The sequence below is a fragment of the Aethalodelphis obliquidens genome, unplaced genomic scaffold (assembly GCF_003676395.1).
Source record: "Aethalodelphis obliquidens isolate GAN/ISIS:26980383/991018 unplaced genomic scaffold, ASM367639v1 scaffold19, whole genome shotgun sequence".
In the NCBI taxonomy this organism is placed as follows: Eukaryota; Metazoa; Chordata; class Mammalia; order Artiodactyla; family Delphinidae; genus Aethalodelphis; species Aethalodelphis obliquidens.
The window spans coordinates 26,980,789-27,000,552 of NW_020837963.1; the positions used below are offsets into that span (position 1 = coordinate 26,980,789).

The 19,764-nt window shown below is 50.5% G+C and overlaps 1 protein-coding gene across 6 annotated transcripts in view; it reads right to left on the reverse strand.

Annotated features, from left to right (window-relative positions):
- The window catches only part of ZNF516 (zinc finger protein 516), a 112,585-nt gene that overhangs the window by 21,144 nt on the left and 71,677 nt on the right, over nt 1-19,764 (reverse strand). The gene's annotated exons all lie outside the window — the stretch shown is intronic.

Genomic DNA, 19,764 nt, shown 5'->3' on the forward strand with positions numbered 1-19,764 from the left:
GGTTCCCTGCCACGGGGCGGCCTCGCACCCTCCCGGGTGAGTGCCGGCGACATCACCCCAAGTGCAGCCAGGCTCCCTGAGCTTGGGCACCGAGGCTGCAAAGCTTCTCCCCGACCAGACTGCACTGCAAGTGGATTCGACACGATTTAACAAAAAAACCCACTTGAAGTCTGCACTGACGACCTTGGGTTTATTTCAATTAGAAGGTGCACAAACGTTTCTGGATGTCTTAAACCTTTCCGAACTACAGAGCGTGGATTCTTCCCATCAGTACGAGCTCAGAGGCGTTTTTTCTCATTACAGGTATCATAGCGAGCATGGACTAAAATCTTAGGTTTTCTTTTATGAGAAAGCCCAATACTGTTGGTTTTTAAATAAGAATTTTTTAGAGATTTTAACATTCTCATGGAATGTAGGTATCTGTTTACACAGAATGTTAAAATTTTTCTATACTCAACGTTTTACTGTATTTCTAAACTTAGTATTTTACTATACTCAATATTTTGTAATAACCTATAAGGGAAAAGAATCTGAAAATACACACACACACACACACACATAACTGAATCACTGTGCTGTATACCTGAAACTAACACGATATTGTAAATCAACTATACTTCAATCAAAAACAAAAAATAAAATAAAACAAAATTTTTCTAAGTATATTTTTGGAGTTAAGACAGTAATCACATCAAATTGGTAAAAAAAAAAAAAAAAAAAAAGGAAAAAAAAAAAAAAAAAAAAAAGGAAGGAAAAAAAGTGTATTCCAAAGGGATCTTCAGGAAAGCAGGAAAGTGTCCTTCACAGAAGGCATTTACCAGAGATCTGAAGGAACACAGTAACAAATATTCATTTTCAATTAGTAGGTAGACAGCCACTTATAAGCAACTTTAAAGGATTACGTCCACATAAGAAATGTTACCAGTATGTAGTGATCGGCAGAATTGCTCAGGAAACAAGACAAAAGAGGAATACGTTTTCTGATCCTATAGGCTCTGAAAAGCTAACATTTAAATAAAGTTAGATATACCTGCCTGTCACGTGGGTACCTAGCGTTACTCAGAAAGCAAACCAGGCGGCCCTGGAAAGCCCTGATGATAAAAAGGGCATTTAACCTGGAATTAAATGCAGGGGATTGTCTTGGCCTTTGTTTAATTCAGGCTGAGGCTCAGTCTATCAAAGTCACTTTTACATTTTCAAAGAGAGTCGGGACGGCGGCTTGGGGGACCTAGTTTCTCCTGCATTAAAGGCATATGGATTTATGAGAACACACACCAAAGCCTATTAGTTGAAACAACAGGGCCACTGTACCTGACACTACACATCTGCAGGTGTTCAGAGCACATCTGTCAGAGCCCCCAGAGGTTATGCTCCCACAAAGGATTTCAAACATCACGAGAACCTCCAGTACCTCTGACCAAGACACCAAGTGAAAAATTACGGCAGGCCCTCCGTCACAGTACCGGAACTGAGAGACACGGCTCTGAGGACCCCCGCACCGCACAGCGGGCCGGCACACCTGCGTGAGGGTTCTGAAACGCTTTCCCTAGCTCCTCACCTCTGTGCATGGGTCTTAAATTGCACCAAGTAGCAAAGGAAGCAGTTTGTAGCCATGTTAACGCAGATCAAAACACACTTTTCAACTGACCTGCTGAGAAAGCAGATTAGATCAATGCTGTGAGCTTTGGTATTCTGGTTTATAAAACAGGTACCGTTTCAAAATTTTATCTCTGGTTTAGGGGGTAAAAAGCAATAGCACCGTAAAAGCCCATGATTCCCTCTTTTGAGAGGCTCACCACACTGGTCATTTAGGGGACAGAAGGACACACGGGTCTGGTGTCTCCTGACGGTCTTGGGCACAAGATGAAATGTGGCTGGACAGGGCGCACTGGGAGCTGACCCGACACCCTGCCCAGAATCCACAGGGAGGAAGGTCTCCTAAGGATGCTACAGCATCGGTCCTCCCACAGCCCCACCATCATTTATTGGCGGCCTAGATGAAGAAATGGGACTGGACAAAGGTATCAGACCCAGGACTGACACTCAGCTACGAGGGAGAGCCAAAACCTTCACCAAAAAAAAAGAAGACAGATTCAAAAGTTTTCAACAGGATGGAACAAAGGCTCAAAACTAACAAGAAGAAACGAAGTGCAGGAAGTGAAAGGTCTGGCTTAAGGGCTGTGCTGTGAGAGTCCAGGCTCCTAGGGAACCACAAGCTCAGCGTGAGTCTCCACGGCCCAGGGTTTTATTGATATATCAAGGTAAAGCCACAGCCACAGCCAGGGAGGCAAGGGCACCAGCAGTGCGCACCTAGCTGGAGGAGCCCAGTCTCAGCTCGGAGCCCCATACTAAGAAGAGTCAAAAGCATGTCCAGGACAGGCTCATGGAGGGAGGTCTCTGGAAACCAAGTAATGTGGAGAATGACTGCAGGAACTTGGACTGTGCCACCTAAAACAGAGGGCTGCTGGCTGGACCACCACAAACTCTGACATTCAGTCCCTGTGTCCTGAAGGGAGGGAGGGAGGGCTAGTTCTTCCACAGCAGCATTCTAGCTGCCCCCTGGAATCACCTGCAAAGGACGTGAACCGTCGCTGGAAGAAAGACCCAAGGCCAGTGCCTAGACCAAAACCCAGCCTTTTGGGAAGAAGGGTCTGCACGTTTTTTGAAAAAACCTTTGGGTGATTCTAACTGTGGCCACGATCAAGGCGCGCTGGGGTCGACAGAGGACAAATCATTGGGAGTCACGGAGAACCGGATTTCAGGAGAGGCCGAGACAGACAGAGCCGCCGTGGGGCTGGAGGTCAGCCCCCAGCAGGCGGGGAGGGGCCGGCCTTCCGGCGTCCACAGGCTGCCTCTCTCTCCCTTCAACTCCAGGGCGGGGAGGATTATGCAGAAGGGACCAACGACCACCAGAAATGAACCGCTGGCTTCACAGGCAGCTCAGTGGCCTCACTGCTTTTCTTTCCATTCAGTGGACTCGGATGTGGTGGATTCTGCACAGGTGTGTCTGAGTGATGTAAAGGGGAAACACGCTTCTTTTTTTAGAAAACGCTCTGTCGTTGCTTCATGTATAACTTTCAAAGTAGCAAGTTAGCACTTCACTCTGGGGAGCGCGTGTTCAGCCACCACACATAAACGTGAGCTGGGCCAGCAGGGAACGGTTTCAAGTTTGGGGACTGAAGCCGCTTTCACGAGAAGAGCCTCATTTCTAAGTCCTCGGTTATCATATGTCACCTCATCAGCTCATCTTGGTTTAGTCTGTCCACTTACTGTATGACTGTGGCTCTTTGCCTCTCTTTTTATGTTTATTATAATTTGCTTCCCACCCTTGGTTAAAACAAAGCAAAACAAAAAACACAGAAACTCTCAAAACAGAAACAAAAACAAAACAGAAACTAACGCAGCACAAAACTCTGCATGCCTTACGGTGGGCCTTCCCCTGACACGAGTGTCCCGACGGACCCTTCAGTAAACCTACGGTCACGGCAGGCAGCTGTGTCCTGGGTAAACCTACGGTCACTGCAGGCAGCTGTGTCCTGGGTATGGAGGGAGAAGATTTATAGACTGACTTGTCCCCGCCGTCAACGGATTCCTGACCAGTCTCCCCAGTTTCTCACCCCAGTTAGTTACGCTGTGAACACAGATGACTCGTTCTGACAGGAACCTAAGCAAATCTCAGAGGATGTTGTCAGCTACTAACGTCTATAATGGGATCGAGAGGAAGCAGGAGGAATGTGGGTAACCAGTCCCGCCTGCGAGACGCGGCTCTACGTCACCAGGGAGGGTCCACCGCTGCTGGCCAGGCTTGGTCCCCGGCGCCCGCCAGCCTGGTTCCCGTAGGCGAGTGGGATGTGATGCCAGACACCGGCCGCGGTGCCCCGGTCATGGCTGACCTCACCATCCGGCCAGCATCGCCCGGCCTCGTCTAGGGGTGGCGTGGCCCTGATGGGGTCCCCAGGCAGCAAGGGCCTGGCTCGCAGCAGGAACCACACAGGTAAAAAGCAATAGCACCATAAAAGCCCATGATTCCCTCTTTGGACAGGCTCACCACACTGGTCATTCAGGGGACAGAAGGACACATGGACCTGGTGTCTCCTAACGGTCTTGGGCACAAGATGAAAGGCTGTTGCCCTTAAGGGGAAGGAGGCGTCTTGGCTCCGCCGGTGAGCTGCCGTCCAGCCGGGAACACCCAGCGCGGGGCTGGGATGAGGACTCCCCCTTCCCAGGAGCCAGCAGCCCAGCGGAGCCAGCTACACCCGCCATCACCTCTCTCAACACACCCAGGAGGTGAGGCTGCTCTCCCCCGCGTTGCAGGTAAGGAAACTGGGGCAGAGAACAGCTTCCACAAGGCCTCGCTGTGGCTGGTGGAGCCCGAGCCCTACCTGGCCATCCAGCCGTCGCCCGCCCGCTGCGTCCACGGCTGGGGAGGGTCCGCAGGGATGGAGGTGACCCTGTCCAGTAACTGCTGGGGAAGAATCAGATGCTGTGGTGGAAACCTAACTTGACTTTTCCAAAAGCTTACCCATATTTGGGCTGGGTGCTCGTAAGGTGAAGTACTGAGCCTCACGTGTGCAGCAAGTTTCTAGAACTTTGCATATTGGACCCCAGATGCCTTCAGGTCCTACAATTCTAGAAGACGAACCTTCTCTCCAAAGAGGATGCACAAGAACTCGGTAATGCAGGAAAACTCAAAACGACGGCCAGGTAAGGCAGTTCGCGAAGTACTGACGGACCCTGGTCCCGCTGGAGAGGCCGCCTGGCCGCCTCGCAGGGCCTCCCCGCCCCCAGCGCCTCATGCCCCACGGCCACAGGACCAGCGCGTGGCCCCAGGAAGTGTGCGAGCTGCAGAGGAAACAGGAAGAGATGCTCTCCCCTGCGGCCCCTCCTCCTGCCCTAGGAAGGGATCCGGGAACGACCTGAGTATGAGACTCCATCAGCAGCCCCGTCCCTGAATTAAAACCCGGATGTAATAACATCTGTAGTGATGACCGCAAACGGCAGCTGGCGCTCAAGGCTGAGAGCAATCTGCGCGTTCAGGTCATTGGTTCTCCCAACCCCAGCGGCTGTGACCATGAGATCGTCTCTTCCTGCCCCTTCCTAGCTGTTCCTCTTCGTTGAAAAGACCCACCAAACTAATTCCACACACGAGTGTATGAACGGGGAGTGGGGTTAAGGAGGTTCTCGAGACAGAAAATAGCCTGAACCCAAATTATTCTCGTGATTTGAGCCTTATATGGGACAAACAGTAACTCTCTCCCCAAAGATACAATATCCCAAGTACTGTAAGCCTGAAGAATTCTCACCGTTAAGAACTCCCGGATTAAAAGTAATTTTGAGACTTCAGCGGTTATTTTTAATATTTGTGAGTTCCTAGTAACTTTTATAACAAATATTATCAGTTACCGAAAACTTGTTGTGACAGCAAGAACATCCGTTTTTAAATAATGTTTCTCACAAGACCCTTCTTTTCTGATTTTTATTTTACCCTGTCTTAAAAAGGGACAGCTGGGGCACTTCCCTAGTGGCGCAGTGGTTAAGAATCCACCTGCCAATGCAGGGGACACGGGTTCGAGCCCTGGTCCGGGAAGATCGCACATGTCACGGAGCAACTAAGCCCATGCGCCACAACTACTGAGCCTGCGCTCTAGAGCCCGCGAGCCACAACTACTGAGCCCATGAGCCACAACTACTGAATCCCGCACGCCTAGAGCCTGTGCTCTGCAACAAGAGAAGCCACCGCAATGAGAAGCCCGTGCACCGCAACAAAGAGTAGCCCCCGCTCGGCGCAACCAGAGAAAGCCCGCGCACAGCAACGAAGAGCCAACGCAGCCAAAATTAAAAATTTAAAAAATAAAAAAATTAAAGAAAAGGGAAAGCAGGTAACAAAAAAAGATACAGGGCAGAATAAAAGGTATGATGTTTTAACAGAAATGAGAGCCATTATGCATCGAGATTTAGCTGAAACTTGAGAGTTAACTGAGACAATTAAAACACAAGAAATTAACAAAGAGAAAACTGCATAGGTGTCTGGGGGTGGAAAGAGTCCCTGGAAAGATATTTCAGCTAAAAGAATCTCAGAAACACTGAACCTCAATGAAATGTGATGAAAAGGATTATTATTATCATAGGATGTCTTGGATACAATGTAGAAATGACTTAACAAAACGTTTTAGCTGCAATATCCATGGGGCTTTTCAATTAGCAAACACGGTTTAATAAGCTTTCTGTGCAAGTGAAGCAAAGGAAACGCTGAAAAGCACTGCCCCGGGCTGGTTCAATGTGGAAGTTCTCCTTCTGGGAGAATAAAGGAAAATAGCCAAGGGGCAAAAGACGCTCTTATTATTGGTCGTATACAGAGGGACGCCCAGAAAAGCACGTGACCAAGTGACCTACTTGCGAGGCTGCTTTAGGAGGGGTTACAGCAAACAAGGAAATCACCAGGGCTTCCAGGCCCAGGAACAACACCAGTACCAAAGTGAAAGTCCCAGCTCTGCCCCACTTCACCCTTTGTAAAAGGACAGGCTTTGTTTCCATAGAGAATAATACAGAAACTGCTTCTAATGGCCCAGTATCTATCAAGGACTATTCAGCTCCATGGTCAGAAAAATCTCTTTAAAAGAAGTGTTTCAAAGCTCTCTCACTCATTACACATATAATATGAACTATAATAATTAATAATAATAACAAAGTTTCAGTAAGGAAACCAGACAGAACTAGAACAATGAGTGACAACTGAATAATCATGTTTTAAAATTTGTATAAATGAACCAATATTTTATTCCCTAAATCGTTCCTGCTTGTTTTTCTGTCTGTCTGAATACAGTATAGGAGTTTTCATTTTAAGTAATTAATCTGTTCACATAAATAACTCACAAAACTGTAATTTATTTGCGTTAATAGAAAAATATGTAAATATCTTAGCACTCTGGAAGCTGGATTTTGATTTCTGAAGAAAAACACTTACAGATTAAATACAGGACTTCTGACTAAACAGTGTAACCACCGTTCCACAAGGACACTTAAAGCTTGAAATCTGGGGAATAATGTTTTCAAGAACATTCCTATTCAGAGAGTACAAAACCAACATTTTAAAGGTTAATCAAATACCTCGCGTTTCCACTCAAGCTTCCAGTAACTAGAGGGTAGTCCGTCCTGCCATAAAACATAATCACATTCTAGAAATCTAGAACGTACTGCTTCCTCACTGATACAACCATAAAAATGTGTCACTCGGGTCATTTGTGTGTGTTTTTTTAAAATCGAATCCATGCTGAAGTGAACAGAATTCAGGTCTATTTTCACAGCTACTGTCCATTTTATACACCCTCCTTCACTCCCCAAATCCTAACAGAAAGTATAAACTTGTCCACGTGACAAAATTCAAACAAATGTAAAAATGAAAAGAAACCATTAAACAAAACTACAAACCACGCTCTGAAGAGTAATGAACATTTCCACTTTACTAAGGCAAAGAGAAAGTAAATAGAATGTTATAAAGAAGTATGTTGAAGCCGAAGTAATTGTTGAAAGAAGGCATTTATATAGCTTTTAGATTTTCAAATGTCATTAAAAAGGTGCAGCAAGGAACAGCCCAGGGAAGCTTAGCACACGATGCTTCTTTTGCGTCACCCTCCAGCCCTGTTGCTTCCTAACGGGCAGGACGGGTACACCAGCTCCTCAACCGCTACAAAAAACGCACGTCCCTTAAACCGTCTTCGTTTTTTCTTCCACAAGCTGCCTTTTAAGAGACCAAGCTCGGAGCAAGACTTCGGCAGAGAAGTCACCCTGTACATCTCCAACGTAAAAACAATTACAACAGACACAAACTAGCTTTCACGTGGTTGGAAAGTTTGCTGCTTAATTATCCCGAGATACAAAACCCGAGTTCTGTGTATTTACAAACAAATTATAATGACCCTTTTTAAAGAAACTGGGACTCTTTATCAGGACAATCTTTCACATGTAAAACCAAGCACGTGCTGACCTGCAGAACAAAGGCCACTCTGGGGCACAGTGCTGGCCGGGCTGTCCCTGGAACCGCGGTTTCCGGCGCCGTGTGCGGACATCACCACTAGATGGCGCCCGCTCCCAACGCGAGACCCCGCTGCCGGCGCCTGCGCTCCGCGTGGCGTCCCCGGTTTCAGAAACGGACCAAGGAGGCATGACTTTTGAACAACAGGTACGTGTCAGCCAAAGAGGTACACCGACAACTTGCTTTAAGTGTGCATCAGTACAGTTGTGCATATTTCCTCTGAAAGGGCTTCGCAAGTACCGAATGTATCTGAAATGGGTAAGAGTCGTTCATCAAAAGCTCTTGATGTGTCTGTTCATGAGCATTTTCAGAGGTTAACATGTGGAGAGCTGTAAGCTAGTGATATACTTGGATGATCTGGCTAACTCAGGTGAAATGATCTGTCTATGCCATTAGACCGTGAGGGTTCGATTACAGGCAGCACCTACAAAGGTCCAATTTTTGGACAGAAAACCGGGGTGCTTCAAAGGGGAACCGGCCCAAGACAGGCACGACATGGCCTGATGTCCTTCCACACAGAACTCTGTCTACATGAAAACCAAAATTCTTTTCATTCGTGGGGCACTGTCATATGTGCCTTCAGACTGAGGGTGGGCAACATGTTCTGGGGACACGATTTCTGAGCACTTGGCATCTACATGCCCGCCAAGTTAACCCTTTATTATTTCACGAAGCTGACCGTATACAGTAAGCGTCCCATCTTGCCTGGTCCAGCATCCCTCCTCCTACGGCGCCAGCTGATGTGCAACAAGGATGGTCCTGACCTCACACGGAGTTAACTGTGAACTAGGAAGCCGTGAGCCTGGGAAGGAACCACGGAGAATGTTAACTAAGCAGCACCAGCTTGTCGCCTAGTCATCTCATCCCCACCAGAAGCTGCTTCTCTAGCCTTTTATGGTTATAAATGTATAAGTGAGTATAAAATAGAGATTTTCTGTATTGCTCACATAAAGAGTTCAAACTATTTTATAAATATCAAATCTCAGATGTTTCACTCCCCCAGAGACATTTAGTGGCAAGAATTATTTTATATTTTACTTAATAATTTAAGCAAATATTCCCAAATCATGTCACTAAACTGTTTGGACTCTTCGGCAGGCTGCCCAGGCCTGCTGCTGAACAAGGGCTTGTAGTTATACTGTTTTCCATTAAAATGCAAAAACAAAGCATACATACATTTCTTCTTCACGAACTTCTTCACTCTCTGGTTTTCACTTTCTCCCCCCCCCCTTTTTTTTTAATAAAGAGGAAATACCTGTATTCCTCTTTCTTGCATATCTTTGGTTTTTCTCCTGACTGATAGCTCACCTTCAATTTATCCAGCTTTTTAAAAGTCTAGACAAAGAATTACAACCCCGATGGAGCAATGCCGCACAGAAAAATCGCAGGAAAGCCCCAATTACTAACGTTTATTTTCTCAGTCCTTCAGTCATATTTCTATTTTGAGAAGCAGTTGCAATATCGTATTTCTGTGACTGTTTTCCAGGAGCTCGTTGGCTAAGTGGGAGCTGTGAATCTATGAATTAAAAATGTTTAAAGCTAAGTAGAGGGTTTTCCGTCAAATTCTATCAGCTGAACTCAAAAGGGAAGGCCCTCCACCCGGCCCCTCTGCTTCCACGGGCTTGGCATCCCATCCGAGGCCGTCTAAGGGGAACTGCAGCTGTGGGATCCCTCCCGCCCACCCGCCTGGAGAGATATCTGGGGGGGGGGGGGGATCAGCAAACACACTGGTCACCACTGTCACTCAGCCCACGACAGGCCCTGCTGCACTCAGGCGTGCTCGGCATTCTCTGGGCACCGGCTGAGTGTGGGCAGCTCCTTGACAGTGAGGTGTGCACTTGCGTGCGTGCACGTGTGCCTGTGCATGTGTGCACGCATGGGAGGGGGCGATGGCCACTCCAGGGGGGGGGATGGCTCTCGGAGGACATACTCTGAGGACACAAGTCACGTCTCAGCCCCGTGTCTTCCACTCGCTAAAGGTGCCGTCTCGGTCAATACTAATTAACTTGTTCGCTCTTTGTATAAAACCCAGGCGTGACTGCGATGCTTCTCGCTGGACTCAGTAGTGAGCTGAGCACACACGTGGCCCTCACGAGAGCCTCCCCCGGCGAGAGGGCTGCTGCTAATCAAACCGCCAGTGAACAAGCGGACTCGCGGTGATGAACGCAGCGGCCCGGCCACGCGCCAGGGTCCGGAAGGCTCCCCCACGTCCTCTGCTCTGCCCGCCCTACCGTGCCTGTGACCTGCGTTCTCCCTCTGCACCCACCTCCCTAGGCCCCTTGGGGACAGGGACCCGGATCCTCCCCAGAACACTGAGTTTGGACTGGACAACAGCAAGACGTAAGATGGGAAGTGATCTGCAAAGTCACCACTGGTCTGAACGTCTAGATTCTGTGACCTAAACCCACTTTTTAAGAACGGCAGCCACTGACGCTCTCTCTTCTCTCTGACCTAAAAAACACCCTCAACAGGCTGCTGGGGTTCTAGCCCCCTTCATCTATAACCTCCACGTCTCTCCAGATGCTGGCAGCTTACAGGTTTATACGGGACTAAAAAGATGTACTGATCCTGGCGGCAGAGCTGAAGCCATAATAAAGCACAGTCAAAGATGCAGCGTGGGGCTTCCCTGGTGGCGCAGTGGTTGAGAGTCCGCCTGCTGATGCAGGGGACGCGGGTTCGTGCCCTGGTCCGGAGGATCCCACATGCCGCGGAGCGGCCGGGCCCGTGAGCCATGGCCGCTGGGCCTGCGCGTCCCGAGCCTGTGCTCCGCAACGCGAGAGGCCACGACAGTGAGAGGCCCGCGTACCAAAAAAAAAAAAAAAAAAAAGATGTAGCGTGTTCATGAATGTGATGTATCTGCAGAGCTGCCAAGTCATCCCGGGGCTGCACTGGGAATCACCAGGCCCAGCCGGCACCCTCTCCTGTCTGTGTCTGTCCGTCCTGAGCCTTCGCTTCTTACAGGCACAAAGGGGACGCACGTGCAGACAGTCACGTGGCCACACACAGTCACGTGTGCGCAGAGGCACGCCCAGCCACAGGCATGTACGCAGTGCACACAGGCTCACGCACACACGCGATTTCCCACAAGAGAACGGCAGTGTATCTGGGCTGGAGGGCCGCCGGGGGCAGCTACTGTCCAACCAGATAATTGCCCACGTGACCCCGAGTCCTGAGAACTCGCTCCCTTTCCCACAGCCAGACAATTACAAAGTCCAGAATTCAAAACCCAATGCATACACCATTCTTTAAAAGGAGAAAACGTGTGTGTGTGTTGGGGCTAATTTTAAAAGCTGAGCGCATCCATCCACACCCTGAAAACCTGCAAGTGGCCAAGCTCAGCACCACCACGAGCCACACAAGCAGGAACCCAGGGTCCCCGCTTCTTTCCTCCACTCAGACTTTGATCAACGTCTCGATTTCTAGAAAACACATTCACCAAACCTAAGACACGTAACTGCAAAACACGAAATGGCTATTATCTTTAGAATCTGGGAAACAATTACACAGCCACTCGTCCTGGTCGCTGTGTCTTCGGAACCACAGCTCCATGGCGACACATCCACACATCACCTCGGGTCTCTGGGCACCAGTCAAGGCTACCGCTTGGCCTGTGTGCCACGAGTCCCCTGGACGCAGCCGGGGCACCAGCCCTGGGGCTGAAATCGCCCCATTTCCGCTCTGCGCGGGGGCAGGTGGCCAGGGCGAGGACCTCGGCCTTCCTCTCCCGCCCAGCAGCTTCTGCAAAGCACCCAGCAGGCACGGACCGACTTCTGGGCCTGAGCTAGACGGCAACACAGCTCAGCAAATGCCGTGAGCGAAGCAGGGACCTCGGAGGCCAACCACTTCTACCTGACTGCCCGCTGGGCACGGGGGATGCTCCGTGTACGGCCTCACCGCCGCTCCAGGGGACCCTCGGTCACCGTCCCTACTACCCCCTCAAACCCCAGTGACCCCGTGATCACCCCGTGTGCATGTGCACGTGCATGTGTGTGCCCCTGGGTACACGCATGTGCACCATGGTCCCAAGGAGACTGTAGAATCCGTTAAGCCATAGGAGACAGTGCAGCCACCCTCACCGTCCCCGGCAGCAAACTGCGATACACACCTGCCCCTTGCTCCTTGCAGATCTTCCAAAGCCACAGCTCAGGCGGGAACAGGGTCAGCGGATACGAACTTTCCTTGGAAGCGCCTGGTGAAATGGCTTCCCAGCGCCACGGCAACGGCGCAACCCATTAGGCAACAGGGGACGCAGTCGCCCCCAGGAGCAGGGTCTGCAAAGGCACCACAATCAAAGGCAGCCCCCCGCGGCCCCTCACGCTGGACCCCCCTCGGACGCTCACGCTACGTCCAAGGGATCAGCAGCCCAGAGGCTGCAACGCGCCCCCAGCGCCCAGGACAGCCTGGCCACGAAGCGATGCGGCCAGCGTCACACACAGGGGCTGAGGGGCTCCGGCCCCCGCTCAGACTTGACCCCGGCCGCATGTGGAGCCGCTGCAGCCCTGTGTGCAGGGCAGGAAACCCAGGAAAGACTCAGAGGTACGACACGGATGGGTCTGGAGATAAGGAGGCGTGGGACGCCGCCGGAGGCGGAGATGTCGTGGGGGGGGTGACGAGGACAGCCTCTCGTCCCCTTTACCTTCCGGACACTCAAGGCTGTTGTGTCCTCACGGTTCATTTAAAAACCACAATGAAGCGTCCACCCACTACGGACAACCCCAGTCATAAATCCTTCCGTATTTTTACGTATCTGTCTGTTAGTCTGTGACTCACCCACACGGCACACGAGGAACACGTGTCACTTTAACTGCAGAGACTCATTACTGGGTTCATAGAGGAAAAGGCCTGTCACGTCCCTGGGGTCGAAAGACCGTTCCCCGTGGCTTGGAATCCCACCTGCAGTCCCCTGGGGCGGTGGGCACACATCGAGCCTAGTACTGCACCAGGCCAGGGGTCTGCTGACCGCCAGGGGTCCATCAGGATGGCCGGCTTCCACGCCGGCCAGCAGGCACAGCGCCACGCTCTGACGTGTCATCCCAGTGCCACGCCACGCCCTGCCACGGAACGTCCACAGAGGAGGCGTGCTGACACCGGCGGAGCAGGCCACGGGACAGCAGCGTCCTCAGCGGCAGCACGGCCTCTGGGACCTCTAAGCCAGCCTCCCCTTCAGGGCCCACATCCGCGGCCGCTACGTCCCGATCGCGGTCATCGTGAGGAAGCATCCCTGCCCGTGGACACCGGACTCCTTCACCACTGGGTACCGCCTGCCTGCTTCTGCACCTGAGGCCTTTCTGTTAATCGAATTCTTCTTCTTAAAACAAACAGCAGAGCCCGTGAAAGCAGCTTTCACGTCTCACCAAGGCCTTCCCTTTCCAGGCTAATCCTTCACGGTTTTGCTAACCTGTCGAAATGGGTGAGGATTTCTGGGCTTCTGCTGAAACTTTTTTGTCAACCCAAGAGATGTACAAATGCCCAGGTGTCAGGAACACCCTGTTTTACACCATCAGCGGCAGGTCCCACCCGAACCCACGGACGATCCTGAAACAGACAGGGTGTCCCTTTCTCAGAGTCAGAGACGTGGAGCTCTAAGTGTGCAGGTGAGACTGCAGCCCGGCCGCCTCCCTGCCCCAACCTGGGCAGCCTCTGACACCCAAACCTGGGAGGGTCCCCCCGGCAGTGAGACCCACCTGTTGGAACCCAGGCTCTCTTGGTTCCGAGCAAGGGCGCTCAGGTGTGAACTCAAGAGTTGCGCTGCCCCCTCTATCAAATGCGCTGACGCCTCCGTTGTGAGGGGCTGAGCCCCAAATCAGCAGGACACGAGCCCCTGACGGCCATCCCCTCACAGGGCAGCGGACACCAGCCGAGCCACCTGTCTACCGTGCCGTCCCAGGCAACAACCTCCGTGCCCCCCGAACTCTTTGAGCCTTTTTATGGTAAAATAAATCAGAGATTTCGAAAATACACAAAACCAGTTCACGGTTCAATAAGTTACTCTAAGGCGATCGCTCTCGTAACTGCACCCAGGTCAAGAAGCAGGCGCTGCCACCCCCCAAAGCCCCGACCGTGCCCCCTGCACACACGCACGGAGCCTCCGCCCCGGGCTCTGCGGCGCTCGCTCCCGCGCCACCACGTGCCTCTGCAGGTCGGGCCCTCTGGCCCCCAGCTGTCCCCACCCCGCCCTCCTCCTACCCCCGTTTCTACCGGGACACCCCTGCCCTGCGGGCGCTCTCCCATCCTCGGCGTGGGTGCCAAGTTGGCCTGGCCGCCTCTCCCACGAATTCACGGGGTGAAGAGGACAGAGGCGTGTCACCAGAACTGAGACGAGGCCTCGTGTTCCGGGGGGTGAGGAGTGGTCTGGGTCCTGGGGGACAAAACTGGTAGGAGGGGAAAACGCGTTCCGTTTCGCATCACACGTCAAGATGACCTTGCTGTCATCGTCAGGATGTGCGTCCCTAACCACATGCTGCTGTCCGAAGCGGATGGCGGATCCCGGCAAGGCTGTGAGCCGCTTCCCGGGACCCTCAGCCCTGTGCGACCCGCCCCCAGGGAACTGGGTGGACCCAGGACCGAGGGTGACTCAGCTCACCCTGAGATTTAAGGGGTGGCGTCAAAGAACCCGTGAAGCGGAAAACGCCTCACGATGGGAGGTGCGGACGGCTGCCGTCACCACGAGGAAGCCCACGGGGCACTGGTCACGAGGCTGCATCAACGTCATCCCCCAAAACCCAGAGGGACCAGGGCAGCCGGGCAGGGCACAAGAGAAGTCTGAGAAGAGGCTTCAAAGCTGACAGCTGTGCGTGCTTCCAGGCTGACCGTCTCTGTTCTCTAATCGCTATAAAACAATCTCTAAAGAGCTGTCCTGGGTAGCCCTGTAAGGGGCCACCTCGGCAGACAGATTTTCCTATGAAAGATTTAGCAACAGCATTTGATAATCTATCTCCTTAACACCTGGAAATAAGGTCACCATGAACACTGGGACCCAATGCATTGCGAGTAGCTCCGCTAAACAAGGCCCAGCCACCCATTCACAAGTCAAGGCAAAATGCATGAACAGGGACAGAGACCCTTATCTGTCTAACCTTCAGAAAAGAGAGAGCTGCGGAATACTAAAATTCAACTAGAATCCCAATGTGGAACCTGAGATTAACAAACACACACTACTATACATAAAACAGATAAACAACAAGGTCCTACTGTACAGCACAGGGAACTCTATTCAGTATCTTGTAATAACCTATAATGGAAAAGAATCTGAAGAAGAAGATGTACATATATACCTGTATCTATATATACACAAACACACACACGACAATCAATTTGCTGTACGCCTGAAACACTGTAAATCAACTATACTTCAATATAAAAATTACAAAAAATCATGACACATTAAGTGAGAATTTTTTTGGCCACAGACCCTGTGTCTTACAATTTCCCATATTCTGTAGTGATATCTTTTCACAATCAGTTGGCAAACATTACTGTGACCATTAAAAAAATAATTTAAAAAACTCATAAAAGTTGTGATTTCAGAGGAATAGACAGCAAATGAGTAGAGATATATATACCTATGTCTACTTCCAATTTAAGCAAATAAAAACAAATACACAGCCTGGAGAGGACAGTACCGAGAGAAAAGATTTCAGGACAATTAGGCTGAAACTCTCCTGAATGGGGCAGTCCACCCGTTTCCTCCGCATGGGTGTGCACTGTGTAAGAATTCTGTGCTTTGTAGATCAAGGATACTAGAGGAGAGCGCCGATGACCAAATTTTCATGACCGAATTTAATGACAAAAATTTCATTATCAAAATTAATTAAAATGTATAATCAAAATGAATAAAATTCTATCTCTTAACCTTGCCCTCAGAAGACTACAGTAAATGCTACCACTGGCACAACTCGTTCGCCAACGGAAATGAAAAAGGAAAAAACTCTAAGAAGGTAATTTTGAACTTAACAGTATTTTGAGGGGGGAAAAAAAGGCAGGCCCTTGAATACCACCTGAGGAGAAATTAGTTTTTCTGGTAGCAACAGTACCATTCACACCAGAGTGAATCACACCCAATATGACACCAAAAACACCCCCAAGGGCCAGTCTCCAAGAGCCACACGGCCCTGCAGCCGCGTTTGATGCTCCAGGTCCCCAAATGAGAGGCCCCGGCGATGTGGAGCCAGTCTCGGCCCCCTGGGGCAGGGGGCATCTTTCTTCCAGAAGAGACAATCCTGGAATGTCTGGGTGCCATTGCAGGAGGCCCAGCCTAGACCAGCCCCTCAGCCCACCCAAGGATCCTGTGACTCCCTGTGCTGGATGCCTTCCTGCTTGAAATACCTGGTGCGGTTTCTATGTCCTGCACTGAGCCCTAACGGGTAAGACTGCCTTGCTTTGTTGGGGGAGGGAGGAACCTGTGACTCTGAAGACTTCAAGTCATTTTGACACAAGGGAAACTTTTCTCTTGCAAATGAATTTCTGCAGTCAAAGCTACCATCATCCACCTGTAGGCAGCCGTCTGTGAGTCAGGACAGAGGAGGAGAAGAAATCCTCAACTCAGATTCTCACACAGGCTTCCTCTCCCCCAGTTCACCATGTCTCAGGGCATGCAGCTCACACCCCATCAGCAAACACCCCCCAGAGGAGCTGATCACAAGTTCAGCTTGTATCCGTTTAAATACATCACAGAGCAAACATCCATCCACCCAACCCTCTAGCGACTACAGGGCTGCAGCGTGCTCATCTTACCTCCAGTGACACAAACTTGGGATCCTAAAAGGAGAGAAAACTTTCAGGGGTCAAATAAGAAATAATAGCAGCTGGAATTCCAAGACAGTTTCTGGATTTTAGAGGCCGTGTCCCTGGGACAACTGAGAAGCACGTGGAATCCCTCAGGCCAGCACCATCCAACAGAACTTCTCCAATGATGCAAAGGCCCGACCCGTCTTCCCGTCCCGCACGGCAGCCTCCCGTGGCTGGGGGATCAGCGTAGGGGACCAAGCAGCCTTAGGGGTCACGCGCCCTAAGGAGAAAACCTCAAGCTCAGCCACCTTCCTAATACGCCCAAGGCAGTCACCCCCCAGCACACTGGTCGCGGCCTGGGCCTCTTTGCTGCCTTATTCTAGACAAATCCCCCCCCAAATCCGAATTCAACAGACTTGCATCAAACACCACTTATTTCAGGCAAGAAAACTTCCAAAGAGTTAAGCAAGTGGGACGCAGCTTAAACTAAATATTCCTTAATCGAAAGATTCATTCTAAATTCATCTCTTCATTTAGGATCATGATATCAGAGTTTAGAAACAAGACCGTGCTCCCCGACATTAGGAGACCGGCAGCAAAAGTAAGGAGATAAGGCAGAATCATCACTGTTGAACACGTGTCATGCACCGTTAACCCCCGGACACGATGGAAATCAGAAGTGTTAGGAACTCCAAAAGTAATGACAAAAGCCAAAAGCACCAAACTCAGCAAGTTCTAAAATTGTACCTTAGTCACAAAGAAAGGGCCGCTCTGGACTCGGGAGGCCTGAAACCCAGTGTTAACCTTCCATCCATAAAAGGAGAAGACAGCTCCAGAGCTCTGAATCTCCTGTCTGCTCTGAGGATGCGAGGCGGTGGCCCTCCTGTAATATCCAGGCATCTTCTGCGCTCAGGCAAAGTGGAAACCCATCTGCACACCTGCGCCACCTCCAGCATAAAACGTTTTTAAAAATATGTTACGTATCACTTTGTATTATCAGGTACTTAGATAACGAAGCTAGCAAAGCAGGTAGGTCATCTTAACCTTAAAAGAACCTGAAAAATCCCTTAAGATGAAAGTGTCTGAGACCCAAGGAAGTCAAACCCAAGCGGGTCGGAGACAACAAAACACACTGTAGCCCAGAGGTGCCAGGCGGAGTGGCGGATGGGCACTGTTGCAGCGGTGTCATCAATCGTTTTCAGAGTGAGTGACACCGAGGTTCACTGTCCCCTGATGGGGCCCCATTCCTGAGAGCAGGAAAAGGGAGCCAGGGTCCTCACACTTATTGCTCTCAGTGCCTGCAGGGCAGGGAACTCTAGCTCCACGTGGTGGGTGGAAGACATGGGGGGAGGGTGAGGGGCAGGGGGCCTCGAGGGACACCCCAACGGGACAGGAGGAGGGCCACTGTGCCCAGCCACTGCCTGCACTCCTGGACTGTCACCCCACCGTCCACGGCACGTGTGTGGCCTGGTAACCCTGCCTCAATCTTCAGGAGAACTGGACTCTGCAATCTGACCTGGTGACCCATAGGGTCAGCCCGGGCGAGAAAGGGGCCACGGATTTCAAACTCCTGTTGCCGGAGCTGCTGTATGCGGGATTAGTAAGGGGATGAAAGAGGGGGACCAGCCGAGAACAGGGAGGGCGTGGCCCGAGGAGAAGGCGAGAGGCCAGCCCACTGCCAAGATGCGGCCGCAATGACAGAGGTGACCCGTGGCACCTTGGTCGCTCTAGACCCTTCCACCTCCAAGTCTTCTGAACATAGTTGCAGGCAAGTTGGAGGCCTAAAGCACACTCAGTTCACTCGTATTCCAAGAGCCTGGGTTTCTTTCTCAGTCTTCTTTCTCATGGTGTCTTAAAAACCCCGAGGCCACCGTTCCTTATCCCCACGCGCCCCCAGCCCGGAGCGCCATCCCACCAATGACACCAGCGGTCAAGCCCGGTGGCCCCCGCCGTGTACCCCTCCTTGCAGAGTCCCTCCTCTGACACCAGATTCCCCATCTGGGAAGAAAGAACCTGGAAACCCAGTCTTTGTCCGTGAAGAACTGAAGGCAGAAGCCAAGTGCTGTGGTTTGGAAACATGACGTGCTGTGTAAATGACCACAAACAAGGCAGGTTCAGACTCAGAAGGAAAGCTTTTCTGTCTCTGAAGTTGGCTCCGTTCTCCGCCCTCCCCCAACCCCAAGCACCCAAACCTGGCTGAAAAAATGTAAAGTTGCTTCTGGAGCACCTGAAGTGGAATTTAGTACCTAAATCTTACTAGTCCAGGACTTCAAAATTATATATACATATACACATACCAGATGTACGTAACATACATTGCGTATTTATGTCTGGACGCACACGCATGTGTGTGTCTGTGTGTAAAATTTGCGGATAAGTACTGACATATCCCTAAATTCTGAACATGCTGAATAGAAATACACTACATATCCTTCTCTGCAAGACCATTAAACTCCTTAACAATAAGCATCCCATGTTATTGGTCTTTAATTCCTTGCAGCCCCACAGCCAATAAACGTTTGTTGAATGAATACATCAATCGAATGACAGATAGCAGGACTACAGAAATAAAAGGACCCATGTTTTCTATGCAACCACATAGGAATCAACCAACTAAGCCCATTTTTTAGAATTGTATGAATAAAGGGGGAGGGGGAAGCTGGGACAAAGCGAGAGAGTGGCATGGATGTATATACGCTACCGAACGTAAGGTAGATAGCTAGTGGGAAGCAGCCGCATAGCACAGGGAGATCAGCTCGGTGCTCTGTGACCACCTAGAGGGGTGGGATAGGGAGGGTGGGAGGGAGGGAGATGCAAGAGGGAAGAGATATGGGAACATACGTATATGTATAACTGATTCACTTTGTTATACGGCAGAAAGTAAAACACCATTGTAAAGCAATTATACTCCAATAAAGATGTTTAAAAAAAAAAAAGAAAGAAAATGCTACATGCTTGGTATGGATTATAGCATGATTTTGATATTCTAAATAAAATATTCTCTA